General features: G+C 40.1%; 1 protein-coding gene across 3 annotated transcripts in view; it reads right to left on the bottom strand.

Moving 5' to 3' along the window:
* Positions 1 to 414, bottom strand: part of GALNT13 (polypeptide N-acetylgalactosaminyltransferase 13) — a 338,478-nt gene extending 338,064 nt beyond the window's left edge. For 2 of the 3 annotated variants that reach the window (XM_043505126.1, XM_038421727.2), the window contains exon 1: positions 54 to 368. The gene's annotated coding sequence lies outside the window, so the exon portion shown is untranslated. Of the gene's footprint in view, positions 1 to 53 lie in introns of all 3 variants that reach the window. The other variant, XM_038421728.2, reaches the window with a different exon arrangement.
* Positions 415 to 15,805: the final 15,391 nt, after the last annotated feature.

Below are 15,805 nucleotides of genomic sequence, written 5' to 3'. Positions count from 1 at the left end.
GAGCGGGCGCGCCCCGCGCCGGCGCCAGGGCCAGGGCCAGGGCCAGGGCTCACCTGGACTCCGCTCGGCGGGGAGCGAGGGTGTCACACGCCCCCCGGGGCCGAGCCCCGCTCCGGCATCTCCTCGTCCACCAGAGGCGTCTCCATCTCGCAGCCGCGGGCGGGCGGGCGCGGGAGGCTGGAGAGGTGAAGGGAGCGCGCCTAGCGCACGGTCTCCTCCGGCTCAGCCACGCCCCCGCCCCGCTCCGCCTATCGCAGCAGCCGGGGGCTCGCACGGGGCTGGCACCTTTACGTCACCAGCTCCCTCCCCCGGCGCGTGTCGGCGCAGCGAGCGGCTCCGCTCCCTCGCTCGCCCCGGCAGCGGCGCCCGCGGGGGTTGCACGGGGCTGGGGCCGGTACGTCACTAGCCCCCTCCTCCCCAAGGGCTGTGCGGGCGGGCACCCAATCGGCTCCCGCGGCTGGCGGGAGCGGTGCGCACAAGTCCCGCGATACGTGGGCGGACAGAGCCGCCGAGTGGCCGCGGCGGAGGGGCGCAGCCTGCCGCTGAGGAGGACAAACTTCGGGCTCGCTGAAGCCCCGCGCAGCTCCCTGCAGCACAGCAGGGAGCTGCCCGAGCCCCCGCGGACGGCCCGGGGGAGAGTCCCTCACCGACCCGGCTAACTGCGAGAGCCGCTGCCTGCCCGGGCCCTTGGCATGGCCTATCCGTGACTTGGGGCGCTTCCCCCCTGCACACACGCGGGTGTTGTGAGGCAGCGTCTGAGAGCCTCGCCCAGCTGCCCCCAGGGGGCTGCTGCGACCGCTCCGCGAGACGCCGACAAACCCCGCCTCATAACTTGGGGGAAGCTCCCCTTGGCCGCCCGCCTACACGCGTGTCTTGGAGCCGCTGACACGCGGGGTGAGCGCTCCCTGCAGCGCCAGGCCGGTCCCCGCAGGAGGGGAACACCCACGGCCCGGCAAAGAAAAGGGGGCGCCAGCCAGCCAGAGCCAGCCGCGGGCTACTCTGACATGAGGCTGGAGTCTAAAATCCTGTAGCCGCTCAAGCAAAAGACTTCGGTATCAGTTTGGATACTGGGCGAAACAAGCGCGGAAGCGATTAGGTTGCAGTAAGATACAGAGCAATACTGTTGTGTAAGTACTTTAATGTAATTGTATATGCTGAGGGCATGCCCTCGCGTTGACTACCATGTCCGTCTCAGAAATAGATGACAAAGAAAAGGTCCAGACGAGGGCAAGGAAAGTTATAAGGTGCATGGAAAGGGAGAGACTTAAAAGAGAAGGGTGTCTAGCTTAGAGAAAAGATGAAGAGGAGGTGATATTTCCAACATATGTTAAAATAACTGATAATATAGCAAAGGCCAGATCATGGGTGCTCCTATGATCCCTCTTGTGAAATAGAAATAAAAAGAGAGACACAATGAAATTATATGGTAGCATGTAAAACTAATAGATTAACCTGTAGAATTCACCTCCACAATATATTATTGAAACAAACTGCTTGGTAGGGCTTATAAAAAAGGTACTCCATCATTTGCAGTCACAGTCAAGGTAAGGCTTAAAAAAATAAGACACATAAAGGACGTTCTGCAGGACATGAACTTCCTGCTGCTTCGTGCATGGAAGCATGTTACTGCCATATTATCCATTGAATGGGGTTCACTCCGTGATGTTACGCTCCATATGTTTTATGGAAATATGCTAATGAGTGAATATAATGAAACTAGAATATGCTTCATACAAAAGGCCTCTTGTAAGGTATCATTACAAAGCTTATACTCTACTGAGTGTGTTCATCCTATTTGTATGTATCATTCTTGTATCTAAAGCTAGAAATATGAAGTAGTAATCTGAAGTCCTATTGGAATTATGCGAAGTGTGGGCCATTAATGGTGGCTTGGAACCTTGATGGCTCCCGTTGACTAGGACGATTGGTTGTAAATGTCTCTGTTTAAGGCTCTGTGCAAGCCTTCTTGTGAGTCAGGCCAGGAAGAATGGAGGCTTGGGGTCTCACAGGACATGCGACCATGTCACCTGGTACTGGAATCCATCTTAAACCTAGTGCTTTCCATTTAGAAAGAGGGGTGGAGACCCAGAGCGACAAAAGATTCCTGCCTTCTGCCAAAGATATAAAAGGGGGTGGAACAAAACAAAGGACTGCCAGTCATGAGAAATCCCTTGTTACCTCCTGAGCTGGAACTAACAAGAACTGTACCAGGGAAAGGATTGGGCCCAGACTAAGAAGTAGTCTAGTCTGTGAAAGAAGCTTATTGGAACAATCTCTGAGGGTTAGATTTACCTCTGTTTAGTTTCTTAAACGTATTAGTCTTAGATTTCTGTTTTATTTTGTTTGGTAACTTACTTTGTTCTGTCTGTTATTACTTAAAACCACTAAATCCTACTTTTTATACTTAATAAAATCACTTTTGTTTATTAATTAACTCAGAGTAAATGATTAAGACCTGGGGGAGCAAACAGCTGTGCATATTTCTGTCAGTCTTATAGAGGGCAGATGGTTTGAGTTTACCCTATATAAGCTTTATACAGAATAAAACTGATTTATTTGGGGTTTGGATCCCATTGGGAACTAGGTGCTGGAGATAAGTGACTTGTTGAGCAGTTTTTGGTTAAAGTCTGCAGCTTTGGGGGCATGCACCAGACCTGGATCCGTGTCTGGCTCAACAAGGCAAGATTCTGAAGTCCCAAGCCATCAGGGAAAACGGGCTCAGAGCTAATTTCAGCACATCAAGTGACAGTCCCAAGAGGTTCTCTGTGACTGAACCCGTCACACACAGCTTTCTCTTAAGTATTTTGTTAAGATAGAATAACAGAAAACCGGATGAATGGTGATAAAATGACTCATGAATAATTTAGGAGCAGCATGGCAGAAAAAATGCTATTATGTGATTAACACTAACTAACCCTCTATACATCTAGCTAAATAATTAAAAAAGGTTATTCACAAAATTTAGGGCTCTCAAGCAATTAAAAAAATTAATCGTGATTAATTGCGCTGTTAATAGATTACCATTTATTTAAATATTTTTGGATGTTTTCTACTATTTCAAATGTATTGATTTCAATTACAACACAGGCTACAAAGTGTACAGTGATGTTTGTTTTATTACAAATATTTGCTCTGTAAAAAACAAAATAAATTGAAAAATACTTTACCTAATACAAATACTGTAGAGCAATCTCTTTATCATGAAAGTTGAACTTACAAATGTAGAATTATGTACAAAAATTCCTGCATTCAAAAATAAAACAATGTAAAACTTTAGAGCCTACAAGTTCAATCAGTCCTTGCTCAGACAAACAAGTTTGTTTACATGTGCAGAAGATAATGTTGCCTGCTTCTTGTTTACAATGTCACCTGAAAGTGAGAACAGGCATTTGCATGGTACTGTTGTAGCTGGCATCGCAAGATGTGCTGAAGATTCATATTGCCCTTGATGCTTCAACCACCATTCAGGAGGACATGCGTCCATGCTGATGACAGGTTCTGCTCGAAAACCATCCAAAGCAGTGTGGACCAACGATGTTCATTTTCATCATCTGAGTCAGATGCCACCAGCAAAAGGTTGATTTTTTTTTTTTTTTTTGGTGGTTTGGATTCTGTAGTTTCCGCATCAGAGTGTTGCTCTTTTAAGACTTCTGAAAGCATGGTCCACACCTCATCTCTCTCAGATTTTGGAAGGCACTTCAGATTCTTAAATCTTGGGTTGAGGGCTGTAGCTATCTTTAGAAATTTCACATCTGATCTTCTTTGAATTTTGTCAAATTTGTAGTAAAAATGTTCTTAAAACAAACAACGTGCTGGGTCACCATCTGAGACTGCTATAACATGAAATATATGGCAGAATGCAGGTAAAACAGAATAGGAGACCTACAGTTCTCCTCCTCCAAGGAGTTCAGTCACATTTAATGAGCATCATCAGCATAAAACAATGGCCGAAGCACGAAGAGGCATATGAATTTTTAGCACATCTGGCACGTAAATATCTTGCGATGTCAGTTACAACAATACCATGTTAATGCCTGTTCTCACTTTCAGGTGACATGGTAATTAAGAAGTGGGCAGCATTATCGCCAATAAATGTAAACAAACTTGTTTCTCTTAGCGACTGGCTGAACAAGAAGTAGGACTGAGTGGGCTTGTAGGCTCCAAAGTTCTAGATTGATTTTTTTTTTGAGTGCAGTTATGAAACAAAAACTACATTTGTAAGTTGCACTTTCATGATAAAGAGACTGCATTACAGTACTTGTATGAGGTGAATTGAAAAATACTATTTATCCTTTTTACAGTGCAAATATTTGTAATCAAAAATATAAAATTAGCACTATACACTTCGTACTCTGTGTTGTAATTGAAATAGATATATTTGAAAATGTAGAAAAACATCCAAGATGTATAATAAATTTAAGTGGTATTTCATTGTTTAACATTGCAATTAATTGTGATTAATTTTTTTATCACAATTTTTTTAGTTAATCATGTGAGTTAACTGTGATTGTCAGCCTAAAAAAATTATTTATGAACTGGTGGAAAAATAGTTTATTCTATACAATCTGCAAATGTTGTTTGAGCGGCTCCAGCACCTGCTAATCATTGGTCTGAATATGGTAGGTTTTTACTTCCTATATCTGTATACTACTTTGTCTGGAAAGGTTTACAGAATATTTAGACCATGCTTTCTTTCACAGAGTCCCAAGTCTCTCATTCATATAGAGGAGATTTTCTGATTTCTTATCTGTTGTTTTGTTTGTGTATGTTGAGTATCTGCTAGTGATTAACAAGTGACAGTATGCAAGAAGGAAGAAACAAGAATTGACCCAACCACTATAATACTTTGATATCATTAAATTAGATACCCATATTACAGGCCACAGCCTCAGCTGGTATAAATAGGCATAGCTCCATGGAAGTCAAAGAGCTATGCTGAATTGCACTAGCTGAAGAACCTGCCCTACACAGATCAACTAATGTCCTTTCTTGGGTAATTATCATATAAAGAAGATGGGCATAAGCATAACATTAGGATTTTTAACAATTATTATGGCTGGCTAGTTTTTGGTGCATTGATCTAATCCAGAGGTTCTCAAACTCTTTGTTGTGGCAACCTCTTTCACCCAGCAAGCTTCTGAGTATGACTCCCTCCCTTATAAATTAAAAACACTATTTTAAATCCTAACCTTATAGCTCTGTTTAAAATAATTTACCTTTTCTCACCATTTTTAAGTTAAGCAAACACATTCTTGTCAAATTACTGTTATAAACAGAGAAGCTTTTTTTTTAATAGTTACTGTTTAATACTGCCGGGGAGCACAAAGAAACTTTGTCAATATCACTTTTCACAGCAGATTTACTAGTGTAGACTTCATAGCATACTTGCTAGCTACCTGTGAGGCTGTGAAAAGTGATATTAACAAACATACAAATATCACTTTTCACAGTAGGCTTACAAGCTAGCAAGTCTGTGTTATACCAATAAAATAGAATCATCAGGATCTTATTAAAGGGGATTTTATTGTGAATACAGAAAGAATCATAGTAAGCAGTTAGTTATAGCTATTCCATTCCATTCAATTTCATATTTATTCACACACACAAATTCTGCAAGGTTGTTATCATAGTTACCAGCCTTAGAGTTGCTCATGCCAAGTCACTGGCCAGGTGGCCTGGACATGAGAAGGGAGCAAGGCCTCGTCAGATGCTCATCTGATGCTCCTGGAAGTTGGTTTTCAGAATCAGTCCCTAAAATTCTCACTTTCTGGAGTCCATTTTTATAGGAATTTCTTCCTATGCCAGTCCATGGGAATTGCTTCATCATGCTGTTGCTGAATCAATCAGATGGCACATTCCTGATGGCTCCGTGCTGCCAGATGTTATCTTGTTCTTTGGTTCTCCCATTCTTGAGGCTGTTGGGTGGATACCAGTGGATTCCGCCCTTCGGGGGTCCTGTGGTTATTTCCACTTGACGCCTTCTTCAGCCGATGGACACTGGATTCTTAGGCTGGCACCTCCCTGATCATTCAGTTATTATCCACACCAAGCATCCATCCACATACATCCTCTATCTCTATTTTAATCACAATTGTTAATAAAGCGAGATGAATACAACAAAAGGACGGGGAGTCTCTGGGTGCCGTTTCTGTTGTTACAGAGTATTGCTTTGAGAACGGACTCTGTCTTAGAATGTACACAACACAATTAGCAGCTTGCAAGTTTCACACATAGAGGCAGAGAGACAGTACCAAAAACCATGAGACCTCTTAATTAGTAATACCCTGGAATTTAAACTACGGGGAATCAAACTCATTTGTGATTTTAATACAGACCTTCTTTAATATGATCCAACATCTGCTGTGAAAAGTGATGTTTGTTAATATCACTTTTTACAGCCTCCCAGCTCTGAGTACAGCACTATCGCCAGCAGCAGTGCAGAAGCAAGGGTGGCTATGGGACACTAGTAAGTCTGCTGTGAAAAGTGATATTGACAAACATACAAATTTCACTTTTCGCAGCAGACTTACTATCACCCTATTGATAGGTTTCAAGTGAGCTGTAGCTCACGAAAGCTTATACTCAAATAAATTTGTTAGTCTGTAAGGTGCCATAAGTACTCCTTTTCTTATCGCCTATTGCTGTTGGTGGCCGGCAGTGCCTTCAGAGCTGTGGGGGCCAGAGAACGGCAGCTGCTGACTGTCCCATGCCACCCTTACTTCTATTTGACCTGTATGCTGGGAAAGGTGGCTATGGGGGGGCTAAGGTAAATTTGGGGGTGGCTATAGCCTGCACAACCTCCTAGCACTGCCCGTCTGACTGTTAAATTATACATTACTTTTTTTGCCTCGGTATTCTGATTGGTGTGCAGTTCAATGCAGCTCTTCAGCTGCTGAACAGTCAAACCCTCTAATATTGTCTAAGTCGCACCTTTTTAGTCTCAAGATAACAAACCTGTATGCACAATACTACAATTCCCAGAGTCCAATTTCCTTAAAGTGGTGATAATATATATTTTGTTTAGGAACAATGCTCGCTTCATTATACATTTGCAATACTTTTTGAAGTAAATACACTACGTTGCAACAGAAAGGTGTGTGTAATTTTCTAAAATGCTAGATTTAAATTTATATATTTTATAGCAGTTTCTTTTTTGTGCATGTACTCATGACCCCCACATAATAACTTTCTGATCCCCTAAGGGGTTGCAATCCCCCATTTGAGACCCCCTGATCTAATCCAACCAAATGGCCCAGGTAACAGGGATGGCAGTGGTTTTTACCAGGTAAGATGATGTTTTTTACTGCCTGGGAAAAACTAGTTAGTCTAAATTTTTAAGACATTTTCTATTTAAAAATTGTTCAAATCACACCACATTACACTTAGTTTTAGTTTCTTAGTTACATATTCAAATTGTGGTTACATAAAGCAGAAGATTTGTAGGGTTATACAAATAAAAAGTAAAGCTGTAGTGAGTGTAATGTAATTATAATACTGAACATAGGAACATCTGTATTTTTTTTTTTTTGGTATTTTCTCAACGAGGTTATACAGACATGACTTCATTTTTCAATATTATATAAATAAGTCAAAATTCAGTTATATGAAAATGACAGTAATACAGAGTTGTAGACAAAGCATTAAGCACTAAGAAGCATGCAGAGATGCAGACTACCAGTCTATGTGGGCATGCTGCATTCTGTAGTAGAAAACCAACTTTGATGTAGACTGAGCCTATTCCTCAATTTTGAATGGATATATCCAAAGTTTGAAAAAATTAATTCTGTGCTTGCTGAACTTTCTAGAAACTGAGGCAATTATTTTTCCCAGTTTCCCAATGAAAACTGGTATAAGCCAGTATTTGCTAGCGCTCTCTTCTAAACAAGTTTTCCCTGGAAATTGCCAACCCTGCCAGATAAGTGCTTTTCGCACTCCTGTGTACTTGCCAGGTGAACATATAGACACAATCTGACAAGAGCATTTACTTATCTGAGGATTCATTATATCCCAGCAGAGCAGTGGTTACATACAGACAAATGTTATGAAATTTTTTAATCTCTTATTGTATCATCGCACTTAAACATATGAAATACCTCTCTCTCTCTCTCAATACCTCTCGTGATTAAGAAAATTTCAGTGTGATTCAATGATACATTTTCAGTAAAATCTCACTTTTTTTTTTTTTTTTAAATCTCCCTCATTCAAATTGATAGCCTTGGCTTCATAGCTTAATAGCCATATAGGGATCTCTCATAGAGAAAGTGTATCTGACTTTCCTCTGGGGGTTGGGGAAAATAATCGTTACTGTACATTTTAACTAGAGAAACAACTGTCTTTGATTATGTCTTCACAACCAAAAAAACCCCATTGAAATCCTGTCCAAAACTTCTATTTACCTGTAGTGTAAAATAAATATTACTAAGAGAGTAAAACCAAAAACTATGCTAGAATTTTGTAAATACAAAATGCATTTTCATTGTATAACTGACAAGTACAGTTGTTAAAAAGGAGTACATGAGTTTTCTCCAATAAAGGGCTCACATCTTGCTGACATTCATTACAAGTTTATTACTTCAATACTCTTCTCAACGAAGCTGTTTTTGACTTTATGGGAGTGTCTAAAGTACAGTTTTTCATTACCTGTGACTCGTCATTCATTTTAGAGTAGGAGTGATTTTCACTTAGAGTAGCTCTTAAAAACAGGAAGGACTTAAAATACATGGCCCAATTAAGCTAAGAAAAGTCGTTTAGTTTGGGGAGGGTGGAGACAAAGATTTACTTATGGTTTTCCCACATGACGTGTCTACCCCCTCAGACTGGAGAGAAGATGAATTAGTAGTTCTCAATTTACTATATAATAGCCAATCGCTTCATGGATGATTCAGGGACTTGTCATAGGATGTGGAATTTTTTAACTTCTGTTTTACCAGTGTGAATTTGGCTACATGAGTAGTGACCATAAGTCATTATTATTGGACAACTGCATTCAGTCACTCATGTGAAATGATTTGCTGATCTCATGTATGCTGCAGTCAAATTCTGAAGGACACTCATTACTCCTGCATAGAGATACTTCATGCTGGGCTCACTGATCCTGAGAAGGATCAAGCTGACATGGCAGGGGGCACTGAGCAGTACAGCAGCCCCACCTACTGATCTGGACCTTCAGAGCTCTACATTACTGGGGGGGAGTTCATGCAGATGAACTCCTCCCAATGCCATGACAGGTTGTCCATAGATCTTGTCCCTGTCTTCCACACACAATGACAAAGGGGGTTATTATATGCATCTCTAAGGGCAAGAGTGGTGTGTCCGTGCTGAAGTTCAATCAGACACTTCCTCTGAAAGTGGCACTTTTGGGGTGGGTATGGGATGCTTTGCTACCAGCTCCACTTCCCATGTCCTAGAAGAATAAGGTTTCCTGTAGTCTTCATGGATGACAGCTTCATTATGGAGTTCTTGCAGTCTTCGGTGTCTTGGGGCAGAGAAGATGTTACCTTTCCCCATCTCCCTTTAACAATGAACTGGATAGACCCAACTCTTCATCTTTGGATGTAGATTGTCTCCTTGTCCTTTTGTTGCTGCAGTATATCTTTATATTTTGAAAAATTATAAAGAATATTTTTAAAACACTATCCTGGATTTTAGGACCTTTAGCATAAATTATAGAAATGATCACCTAAAACTCCTAACCCAGAAAATACCCAACAAAAGATTATATCCTTTCCAACACCTCTTATTTTTATGTGGCATCTCCATTACTGGGGATTTGCAATCATGGTAGTCCATTCTGTACAATCCTCTGCTAATCTGTTCGTGGATTATAGTTCTTTTGATCCTCCCAGGATGCCATATCGTCCATCCAAGATCTTTTTTTTTCTACCCTCTGCTCTTCCGCCATCAACTTTCCTTTCTGGTGCCCGTAAACATACATCACCCACTGAATCTCTTAAAATGTGCCCTAGAAATCAAATCTCTTTTTACAAGATCTCTGATTAGTGTTTGCTGAGTTCCAATAATTTCCAAAAATTTTTCATTGGTTAGAGGGTCTATCCATGATATTTTCAGAATTTTTCTATAACACCATAATAAATTTGAATTATCAGTGTTGATGATGATGATAATCTCATACCTCACACCCTCACAAATTTCAGTCCTTATTGTTTCCCTTCCTCCCCAAAAGCCTTGGTCTATAGATGGGCCTTGCAACATGCACTGAAGGTGTATAGATTTGGTCTCTTTTGGAATGAGATGTGGGGGAAGTAGGTTCCATGGTCACCTCAGGGGAGACACTCAGTTAATAACCTACTTTTTTATACTGAAAAGGCTCCAGTTCAGGTGCTGTTACAGAGTACAGCTGTGGCAGTGGCATGGGGAACAAGATGGGTTCTAAGTAGGCATGTCCCAAGCTATTTAGGTCTTTGTAGGCTAAAAAACAACACTTGAGCTCAATCCAGAAACAGGCAGCAATGTGGATAGTGGAGCACTGGTGCTAGGTGCTCCCAGAGGGAGACACGGATCAACAAACAGACTGCCCAGTTCTACATTAACTTCAGATGTCAGTTGATGTAAGCTGTCACACCAAGTAGAACACATAGCAGTCATCTAGATTTTTAGGTGAAAAGGGTATGGAAAAGAGTAACAAGATCTCTAGCCACAAGAAATAGTCACAATCTCCTGACCTGAAGAAAAAATAATCTTCCTAGACATTATTGATACATCATCTAGAAAACTTTAAAAAAATCAAATGGTGAGCATACATCTTCAATAAGAGGTTCAGTCATAATACTTGACATATCTTCTGAATGCTCATCCTAAACTACCAGCATCATCTCAGTTTTATCCCAGGTGACTGTCGCCAGTTAGCCCCAGTCCTAAACGGACATTAGCCAAGGCATTCACCAGTATTTTCTGGGTTGGATGAAATAATGAGTTTGAGAAAGCTGGGTTACATCAATATACTGAAAGCACCTTAGCCCATGCCTCCTCACTGGACTTTCCAATGGCCCCATCTACTGACTGAGCAGGACAAGAGACAAAATGGAAGCCTGTGGAACCCCAAATGACTTTAGGGATGATGAGCAATTGCCCAACACAAAACATCCCCATATGTATATGGTAGTGACAGAGCGAAGTCTCAGATTCTACCTCTAAGAACATGGCTGGGCATCTACAAAGTAGGACTATAACTGCTCCTGAAGGGGGCTTTCTTCCTCAGGATTGTGCTAGTGCTTTCAACAAGAAACATAACTAGGCCACAGAGCTGCAGCTAGCGTGCATGTCCACTCATCACAGTCCACATCACATCACAGGGGCAGGATTTCATCTTGTAAGCAGACAATCATTTTTGTAATAAATGCAGCCAAATTCCCTTACTCACAATACTTGCTTTTGATGCTCATGTTATAGCAGGTAATTTTCTGACTAGTGGAGACTTAATTCAAAATAAAGATCTGTCATCTTGCAGAATCCCCATAACAAGTTAGATCAGATAACTCCCATTATTTCTCAGGCTTGTTTAGAGTAAGACATATTTGATAAATAAAATTATTATTTTAGAAAAATGAAATTTTTCTTTGACTCCTGTATCCATCTCTGTCAATAAGATTTATGTTTCAGCTACTAAAACTTCCTTTTTTAGATCCCAAACCTCTGTCAGCACCATCATAGCAACCTCTTTTTCCTGCCTCTACCCATCTAATATATTTCTCTGTGAATGGTAAATTTTAAGTCCAAATCTCATATAGAAACAATGGCTTTAGGAAGATCTTTTTATTTTAACACATACAATTCATCCAAATGTGACCTCGCTTATACTTTAAAAATATGATTTCTTCATATACTATTTTCTGGAGATTAGTTTTTCTGCCATCAGTAGCTACTGTTATAAGCTAAGTAAGTTATCACATTTCCATCTATCTAACAACGGCCAACAATCTACTACAATCAACAATCTAGGTTCAAGAATAAATTGTGAATGTTCTTCAACTTAAAAATGAACAGTAATAAAAAATGTGGTGTAACTTCTGTATCTCACAATGTATTTGAGTTAACTCTCCCTAATTGAATAGGGCTTTGGCCTAAGCACTTACAACAATAGAAGAAATGTGTAGAGAAGCAATGTGCGCTATAAAAGAAAAAGCTAGATTTCCCTTGTGAGATCTGCTTATACTTATTTTCCCAGGCCCTTATTAAATTGTTATTTTTATTGTTTGCACCATTGCCACTGGAAAAATACATTAATTTGTTTCTTTCACCACAGCATTTATAAATTGACTGATGAGGTTACTTTTCTCCACCTGAAAGATGTAACTCCTTAAAGCTTTTTTTCTTGTACTAAATAGATTTTCAGTGGCAACAATATAGTTTTATCCGTTTTCCAGTTCGTGCACAACAGTACAACGTCTTTCTGGGTAAGATCATTCATACATTCTTCACAACCAGTTAAAGTTCAAATCCAAGCAAACTACATACTGTATGTTTAAATATATCATGTATCAGTACAACTGTATCAGGACAGATGGCAAGATGACAATTGTGATACTACCCTCAGTACCAATTAATCTGTCCAATTTTACTCTTGCAATTTTAATGCTGTAATTTTATAATATTAGAATTATGATTATGCCATCAGCATAATGGAAAACCCTCAAATCCAACTGAGAGCAGGTGAACTATTTACAGCTAACAACTGATTAGCTTAATTTAGCCTTTTCTCTGTTCATGAGTTGTTTGGAATCAGCTAGCAATGTCCGCATATTTTCATAGTTGGAAATTATTCCAGAGTTTATGCATACATATTTCATCAGAACATAAGAAAGGCAATACTGGGTCAGACCAAAGGTCCATCTAGCCCAGTATCCTGTCTTTTGACAGTGGCCAATGTCAGGTGCCTCAGAGGAAATGAACAGAACAGGTAATCACCAAGCTGTCCATCCCCTACCACCCATTCTCAGCTTTTGGCAAACAGAGGCGAGGAACACCATCCCTGTCCATTCTGGCTCATAGCCATTGATGGACCTGTCCTCCATGAACTTATCTAGTTCTTTTTTGAACCCTGTTATAGACTTGGCCTTCACAACATCCTCTGGCAAGGAGTTCCACGGGTTGACTGTGCATTGTGTTAAGAAATATTTCATTTTGTTTGTTTTAAACCTGCTGCCTATTAATTTCATTTGGTGACCCTTAGTTCTTGTGTTATGAGAAGGAGTAAATAACACTTCCTTATTTACTTTCTCCACACCATTGTAGAATTCAATCATATCCCCCCTTAGTCGTCTCCTTTTCCAAACTGAAAAGTCCCACTCTTATTGATTTCTCCTCATACAGAAGCTATTCCATCCACCTAATCATCTTTGTTGCCCTTTTCTGAACCTTTTCCAATTCCAATATATCTTTTTTGAGATGGGGCGACTATATCTGCACACATTATTCAAGATATGGATGTACCATGGGTTTATATAGCGGCAATATGATGTTTTCTATCTTATTATCTATCCCTTTCTTAATGATGCCCAATATTCTGTTCGCTTTTTTGATTGCCGCTGCACATTGAGTGTATGTTTTCAGACAACTATCCATAATGACTCCAAGATCTCTGTCTTGAGTGGTAACAGCCAATTTATACCCCATCATTTTGTATGTGTTGTTGGGATTGTGTTTTCCAATGTGCATTACTTTTCATTTATCAATACTGAATTTCATCTGCCATTTGCCCAGTCACCCAGTTTTGAGAGATCCTTTTGTAGCTCTTCGCAGTCTACTTGGGATTTAATTATCTTGTGCAATTTTTTATTTTAAGCAATTTCAGCCTATAGACTGTTCATAAAGCAATACTCACAGTGTACAGTTTAAGTATTCGATAGTAGAAATTCACAATTCAAACTCGGTTGATTGAAAGCATAAGACATGATGAACGGATGGATGTTCCCTGACTGGATGACATTCTTCTTCAACTTTGTAATTGCCCTTTGCTAAACAAAGACTGTGCCAGTCTGTGTATGCTGCCATGGTATAAACATCATGGAGCTGTTCTGTTTTACTTTATGAATGATATATGTGACCAGTAATGCATCCGATGAAGTGAGCTGTAGCTCACGAAAACTTATGCTCAAATAAATTTGTTAGTCTCTAAGGTGCCACAAGTACCCCTTTTCTATATGTGACCAGGTCATGGAAAATGTTTACTGTCTGATACATTGGGATGTTTACTGTATGTATATGGGAGTTTAAATTAATAGCTGAGCCGTTAGGAAACAAGCAGGAAGATAATACAATGGATCCAAATAAAGTATGGCTGGTAAACAGGTGAGGTGGTAAGAAACAATACCTGCACTGTTAATTATAAAGACGTTATTTGCAGGTGCAGCCAACATTACACAGCTGTTTTGCCAATGCAGGGGACAGACAGATCAAAAGGACTATTACAGTTAAAAACTGTCTCTGTAAAGAAAAGGGGGAGACATTTGTCAGGGAGCTGCTTGTAAGAGCAGCTCAGACCTCCCCATTTGGGGGTCCGAAGAAGTCAGGCTTTTCCTCAGCTTCCAGGGAGATAGTAAATTTAAAGTAAGACAAATATGCATACAGAATGTTTATTGTGTTTAAACCCTTTTCTCTTATGTTTTGCTGTTGCTGTTGTTCAGATTAAACAATAGTTTGTTTTAAGAAGCTGTCTGATCGCTGGTTTAAACACTGGTTAAAGCTCTCAAAGGGAAGACTTGCAGATGCTGAATCCAGTTAGACCTGCTGGGTAAACGTGGTTGGTACACTGGTGCTTTAGCCAAAGACCAGGTCTAAAAGTGGGAATATCAAGGGATTCCAGCCCAGAAAATGTGAGCGCATGAAGCCTAACACCTTAGGAGTTTCACTCAGACATAACCAACCCATATTCAAACTACAGGACATAACATTCTCAAATATTGTTAAAGAACTAAAGAAAAGGAGAGGACTGAACAATAAAAGAAAGGCATGAAAAAGGGTGGCGTTACCATCAAACCTATATGCCAAACGTAAAATTCCCATACTGGTGTTATTAATTCTTACACAATTCTTCTTGGTGATGGAAATTTTTTTCTCTTACATAAATTTTTAGAAGCTCTGTGACCACTGGCATATCAGAACTCAGCAAAACCTTCATCTGACACTGGAGACCTATTTTTAAGATCCTGGTACGTTCAGAAGATCTATTATGCCATGGTCCCACAAACCCAGACCCACACATTTATCAGCTACTGTGATGGCCCTCAACCCAGTATGAGGAACAAAGGAATAATGCCAGGAAATTCCACAGATTATGGGCAAAGCATCCTTAAAAAATGTATATTAAAACCATTTGGAAACCATGCATTTGAAGCCTTGAATGTTAATCAGTAGATGGGATTTTTAAGATCACGATTAGGTGAAGCTTTATTTTCATCCAAACCTTACAGACATAAAATGGATGGATAAAATGACAAGTAGATAATGATTAGGAGAAACATCAGAAACTTTTGACAAAATAAGCAGATTAAAAAAGAAGTAAGTGGAAAATAAAACAAGATGAAGACAGAAAAGCTTGGATGTATAGTACTGATGAGGCATTATATTTTAGCAAATGATCAAACTTAATGAGTGAGATGAAACAAAAATCTTTAAAAATCCGTTAATTCAAGATACCATCACAAATGGAATTCTCAGAGGAAGGAGTAATTTCCTTTGAGATCAATATATTTTTCAAGACAACCACTTAAAGGAGATATGAAATAAGGAAATCATAGGAGCCATATATTATGTTGTTAGAGCTTCCCTTTCAAAAAGCACAAATTGA

The sequence above is a fragment of the Dermochelys coriacea genome, chromosome 11 (genome assembly GCF_009764565.3).
Source record: "Dermochelys coriacea isolate rDerCor1 chromosome 11, rDerCor1.pri.v4, whole genome shotgun sequence".
Classification (NCBI taxonomy): Eukaryota; Metazoa; Chordata; order Testudines; family Dermochelyidae; genus Dermochelys; species Dermochelys coriacea.
Note: the sequence above shows the minus strand (reverse complement) of the source record. Positions and strands in the feature narration are given on the sequence as shown.